The following is a 6,807-nucleotide window of genomic DNA, read 5'->3' as shown; positions in this document are numbered from 1 at the left end:
TTGTTTGAAAAATGCTTTTTACTCATTATTGCATCAGACTCTATTAATGTCTGATACAACATTAGTTTTTGTTCTGAAGAAACACTGTTGTATGTGTTTATTGCCTGTTTACAGGAGTTATAATTTAATATTTTTTAATATTACCCACAGAGCCACAGCAACCCCACTCTGGATCTGCAGAAGGACCAGGGAACCTCTTAATCAGAAGGTTGGTGGTTCGATACCTGTCCGCTGCAGTCTGTGTGCCAAATATTCTTGGGGAAGATGGGCAAGAATGTTAGACAGAAAGCACTTGTGGGGTTTTTTTGTATTTTTTTTAAGTGATTGTATGAATGAGGCAAGTTGTATAAACTGTGTTATGTACACAGAGTAGAAAATTACTATATAAGGGGGGAAAAGTAAATGTAATCAATTTGTTATTATCTTTTAGGATCATTATTATTATTATTATTATTATTATTATTATGAATTCTTACAATACTTTGGAATGTGTCAGGGAATTTTTTAAAATTAGACTAGAAGAAACATAGCAATTTATACAACATGCATATCTGAATGCCATTATAAATTCTAATGTTTAAAATATTGACAATCATGTTGGCAAAAACCAAAAATTAAGGCAATTTCTGTACATTTTATTTTGTTTTAGTTAGTTTTATAAGTACAAAATACTAGTTTTTTACTTATAGTTTCTTTTGTTGTAAAGCCTAAAAAAAAAGTTGTTTTTAAAAATAATAAATCTGTTTTACCTTTTTCATTTTCTGAAGTGATTTTGTGCACTTATTTAATTACTTATTTAACACACGAATCACTTGTTAAACATGTACGAATTCTATGGTAGTTGCATTTCTAAAAATAAAGATCATTCTTTTTCACTACTACAGCCTGTGGTAGTAACATTGAAAGTCCCTTTAATGAGTGATTTGTTAGACCAGGTACAACAGCAGATATTTTCAGCTCTATCCAAACAGTAAATATCCCTTTCATGTTCCTCCAACATGGCATTCACAATCTGAAACAAGGGTACAATTGTGGTTGTCACCAAACAATGACATTTTTTTCTTTCTTTTACTCCCTAAATTCCCCATATCATCTCTACACTGATGCGCAATTTGTCTGTCATGAAGTCCGGGTCATCGGCCCACTCTGGGCCTATTTCCACTGACAACACTGTTATTAGTGGTAAGCTGAGCCAGTGGCCAATGAATCTGCTTACTGTTCACAAGGCCGGGGCTCTTTTCAGCGATTAATTTGATAAATGTATTAATTATGAATCTGGATGACAGTACAATCAGATTGTCAGGCTTCCAGACTTGGCCTTTGTGATAATTTGGCTTTGAGATTGGGGCTCCTCGGGTTTCAGGAGCTATCATCCCCAGAGCTCAGCCTCTTATCAGCGCCTGACCCATTCACTCAGTAATTTCCTGTGTGTTGTAATTAAATGGGGGCTTTCTGATTGCAAGTGACTCTCTTTAAGAGGTCCTTCTTGGGTTTCAGGTGGATGGGATGTTCAGTGGACTGGCTGTCTCCTTCGCCCTCTGCAGGACTCAGTAGGCACTAAAATTGCCCAACGTATACAGACGTGTGTACACTTGTTGGCTGTTGTATAAGACACTGTTTGTCTAGCTGGTTATATATAGAGTATATAAACTGCTTCGTAACATCACAGTCTAAATACCACAAACTCCAACCACTACTCTCATATTGACTTTGCTTTGTGAAACCTGACTTATGGTATAGTTACTGGTGTGCTGGGATCTTATGTCTACTGCTACAAAGTTTAGGAAGTCCTCTGCTGGTTGATGACAGTAGACCACGGAGGTCCAAGTGGAGATAGATTCTACCAGTCTGTCTCCAGTTGGATACTGTTACAGAACTGGATGATCAGCATCCTGAGCTAAGGCGGGGCCTGAAGCAGCAGCCTGTCAGTCTAGCCTGAGTTTTTTCAGTGAAACACTTCTTCCTGCTGTATAATTTCTATACTTGTAATTAAAATAATAATAAGATAAATGGGATGATAAATGCCATTTTAACATTTATGTTTTAAAGTCAAAGCCTAATAATGTATATGACAAATACTTTTGCCCATAAACTGTGGCAAAAGGGCTATTTTTGCCCATATCCGAGTTGAATTTGGCTTGTAAAAATTGAACTTCATCAGTGGCGGGGAACACTAACTAGAGAAAGAAGACCAACAACACCACCCAGGGATTTGTACTCTACAAAATATGAATATAATAAACCTTAATTAAATTACCAGTTGGTAGTAAAAGCACACAGATTCAGCATGGCAGATTCTTTCCTTCAACAAAAGAAGGAAACTTAAAATTCCCTAAAACAATAGAAATAGATCAAATGTAAAAATAAGATTAAAATATTACCCTGAATATCATTTTTTCAAGAACTTGAGTCTGTGGAAATATCCACATTGTTTATGTTTGAAAGTCTCGCGATACACATTAAATTTTAATAACGAGCCATCTTGAGTCCCCTGTAGTAAAACACCTCCTTCTTTTGGTGACAGAAGGTCTCCCTGCTTCCCCCTTTTCACATTTTCCTTTTTGTTTCACCGAGGCTTACAGCTAAAAATCTTTTTCTTCTTTTTTTCTTTTTTCATGTGACCAGGGAGCATCATTAATATAGAGAATGGAGCCATTATGGAGGTTGTGGCTCCCTGGGTAGCACTGGGGAAGAGGTGGGACAATGGCTCCTCAGCATTAATGGCTCCTGTGTGCGCCTGCTATTAATCTCAACAAGGACTGAAGTGGCGTTACAGCAGCTGCAGAAGCAGGACAAACCAGTGCTGAGATTAAATGGAGTTAGTCTTGGGTCCTTTACTCTGACCTCTGACATCACCATAGCCGCAATTTACATTTGCTTAACATTACTTTGTGAATAAAATCAAGAATATTGCTATGCCTGAAATCCAGTTTTAGCACAAGCATCTTGGCATTTTGGACTGCCTCAAAAAATATGCTTTGGCTGGAAGCCATTTTTATGGGACGCATCCTGTTTAGCTTCAGAGATGTCAAATAATTCATGTAACCATGACAAGCTGGGCAAGCAATTTAGAGATTATGTTCAAGGAGTCAGGTACTTTAGCAGAAGGAATATGACAAAGTGGGTAAAAACAGCACTGACCTTGCTTTGCCACAAGGAGGACCCACTGATTAAATTTTGCTGCAGTCTCATTCATTCCAACAGTTCAAAAAACCCTTGGAGACTGCTTGTAATACTGCAGAGTTTCACTAGATGGCAGGAATACATGAGCTAACGAGCGAGATCCTGGCAATTAACTTCCAAGGCAATCTCTTTCAGAAGCAAACCACCTGAACAAACAGGACAGGCACACCTTTTGCTTTGTAGTTTAACAGCAGTGATCACTGAGCTATGAAGAAGGTTTCTCTGTAGCATTTTAATTAAATGATAATTAAATGGTCCGGTGCTAAATCCAAGCTACCAGGCTACATCACATTCCTTCATAAACTTAATTAAGCTTGTCCTTCAGAAATCTGATCAGGTTTCCATCTGCACAGCAGCATATGTGTTAAAGAAAGGCTGGTAAGTTAATGAGACATTAATGGTTATATCACTGTATGAGCTGCATGCTTTAAAGGAGACACCAGAAGTTAATTGAAGTCTCGTCAAGCTTGATAAGGTGCCTCAATGCAAACGGAGGGTGGTGGGTATAGACACACATTCATGTAAACATGCTTATATGAGATTGTTTTTTTAGCTGATATCTGCTGTCATCCCCTTGTTCTCATGTATTCATGTGCTGGCTAGCTTAAGCTGGAAATAAAAGAATAATTATGCATTAGCGTTTCTAATTAGGGCTTCTCTCAACGGTGAATGGACCACTGATGAAATTTTGGGGGGACTTATTAAATTACTGTGAAATCAAATTAGAAAGGCAAATTAATCCTTGCAATGAATTAGATCAGTGAATGAGAAAATTGACTTTTCAACACAAAGCAGGGATGAGAAGGTGGGATTGGTATAAAGCACAAGAAGGACTGCAAGCAGCCGAGTTCAGATTACTATCGAGGAGGCATGGCAACAGCTCTTATTTCACTGACCACGCAAGTACCTTATTTACATTTAGGTGGGAGCAGAGAATCCACAACAAATCCAGGGGAACGAGAAACTGATTCGTCTTTTAATCTGGGGCTACTCCAGAGCACTTCGATTTATTCTCTCACACATAAGTGCATATGTGACATTGACTCTAGACATGCTCTTGCATACCATCACTTTGCTGGTATTTTCACAGTGACCTCAGAGTAAACCTCATCCAGGTAATATATTATTTTTGACTTATAGAACTGTTGTTTTAGTATGTTAAATATGAGGATGTATATACTTAATATACACTCACCAGCTACTTTGTTAAATGCACCTTTTTAATTGCTTGTTAACTCACATATCTAATCAACCAATCACATGGCAGAAACTCAAGTCAGCAACCCATTCTGCACATAGATATAGTCAAGACAACTTGATGTTCCATCTGAAGAATGAAGAAGAAAAGTGATTTAGAAAATGTTGAACATTGCATGGATGTTGGTGCCAGATGGGTTGGTCAGAGTATTTCAGAAGCTGCTGACCAATTAGGAGTCTCCTGAACAGCCATCTCTAGGGTTTAAGAGGAGAGTGAAAAAAGAGAAAATATCCAGTGAAGAGTAGTTCTCTGGGGAAAATGCCTTGTTGATGGTAAAGCACAGAAGAAAATGCCAGGCTGCTTGGAGTAGACAAAAGGTGACTCAAATAACCGCTCGTTACACCAAGGTATGCAGAACAATGGACAGCATGTTGAACCTTCAAGCAGATGTTAAATCCTGAATTCAACTCTTCTCCTTGCATACAAGGCCCACTAAGCCCAGTCTTATCTTAAAGACCTGTCCTGTCTTCCCCCCATTACCTCCAACTGGTTGTGACAGATGACTGCCCCTTTCTTGAGCCTGGCTCTGCCAAAGGTTGCCAAGCGTTTGCTCATAGGGGCTTGTCTCGCTGTTGTAGGGTTTTACCGAACAATAAAAAATGTCTTGAGGTGACTTTCGTTGTGATTTGGGGCTATATAAATAAAACTGAAGCAGATGAGGTCCAGCAGCAGAAGACCACACCAGGCGCAACTTAACTTTCCAGCAGCATGTTGAATAAGAGCAGTTCTGAAGTAAAAAATTCAGCCAAATTCTAAAAAGATGTAAATAACAAAGTGACTGGAAATCTCTGAATTCAAGGACAGATTTTGCTACCTTTGAACACAACTGTTTCTCAGTTTCTTCAGTCTTTATGCTAAGATGGACTGACAGCCTTCAAGGTCCAGTTTCGTACAGACAGACTTTCTTACAACACATTTACAAAAAAATATTCAACTTTTCCTTTAAGTGTCATCTGGTGTTTTAACATGATCTGTCAAATTCAACTTTTTCAGGGAGCATAGAAAGGTTGAGGGAAAGGCTGCGTAATCATTATTTGCTGTGTTATCACAAATAGTATCAATAAATTATCTCTAAATTATCTTCTTTATCTTTTTCTTTCATTTTTCCTGTCTTGGTTATCATTGTTATTTTTGTTACATCTCAGAGTTTTTCAACATTTTGTTTTTCGACTTCAGTAATTAACAGAACCAAATGGCTCCTGGATCATTGTCATCACAGGAGTAGATTATTTGTACTTTTTATGGCTGCCTTTACTGTCAGTGAAGCAGGTTTCACCTACAGTTTGATGGTGGGATAACACCCGCACTTAAAATAACAAATCTGGCACACTGCGTTAACTGTTGCTATTAACAGCATAAATTTCATGATTTGATATCAAAGGAAGATAAATATACAGCAGAGGTATTAGATTCAGGTTTTATTTGGGTCACAAGGTTCAGCCTCTGTCTCGATGGCTCATAGGGAGAACTGATTACCTGTCAGACATGCTCTGTAATTCTTAAGCCCTGCATTAAGGTGACTGACTCTTATCAAATTGTTGGTAGTAATAGACTATCTGGGTCCACAGGAAAAAGAGGATTGCTTTCTATTTTATGTATCTGAATGAAAAACTGATTTAAATGCTGTCAAGGGGAAAGGGTTCAGATCACAGTCCAACATGGGGGAGGAATCTAATCAAGTCCAAGTGAACTGCATTATGAAAAAATACAGGCCGCTAAAGTGCACCACAATAAAAGCTCTCATGCTCCAGAAACACTAGACAAAACATATTTCTCCCATCAGTGCTCATCTAGATACTTCCAGATAAAAAAAAACAAACTCTGCATCTTGGCATCACATCCTGACACTTCGTGTTCTGCCAGAGAATTGCTAATAACGAGATCAATACACCGCAAATTGTGTTTGCTTTCTCTCTTTGATGTACCACAGGCTTCGAGGAACGGCTGACAGTGTCGCTGTGAACTCGTCTGTGAAATCAAGAGATGAAAGACGGATGTATTTGACTTGATAAATGATCTAAATTTACAAGAGTGAAAGTGTCTTTTATTCTTATTTATTCTTAAGCCTATCCAGCTGATTTAAAGCTCCCTTGGATTTTTTTTTCTTTCTCCTTTGTCAACACTGGAAAAAATACAGCTCATTCCAGCTCCGTCCTGTAAGGTTCAACAGTTTTAGATAATTATGCTATAAAACTGACACCATCCTACAAAATCTGGGCAGCAAATGTTTGCATAAAACTGTCCCGCTAAAGATAATTATTGCACTCCATTGTTTTAGAGTACAAATATCAAGCAGGAGGCTGAAAGCAATTTGTCGGCACCTATAATAAAACACTGTCAAGCTGGAATGCTTTGTGCTTGTGTCT

This window comes from Astatotilapia calliptera, chromosome 8 (assembly GCF_900246225.1).
Source record: "Astatotilapia calliptera chromosome 8, fAstCal1.2, whole genome shotgun sequence".
NCBI classification, from domain to species: Eukaryota; Metazoa; Chordata; class Actinopteri; order Cichliformes; family Cichlidae; genus Astatotilapia; species Astatotilapia calliptera.
The sequence above is the reverse complement of the archived record's forward strand: the minus strand, read 5'-3'. Positions refer to the sequence as shown.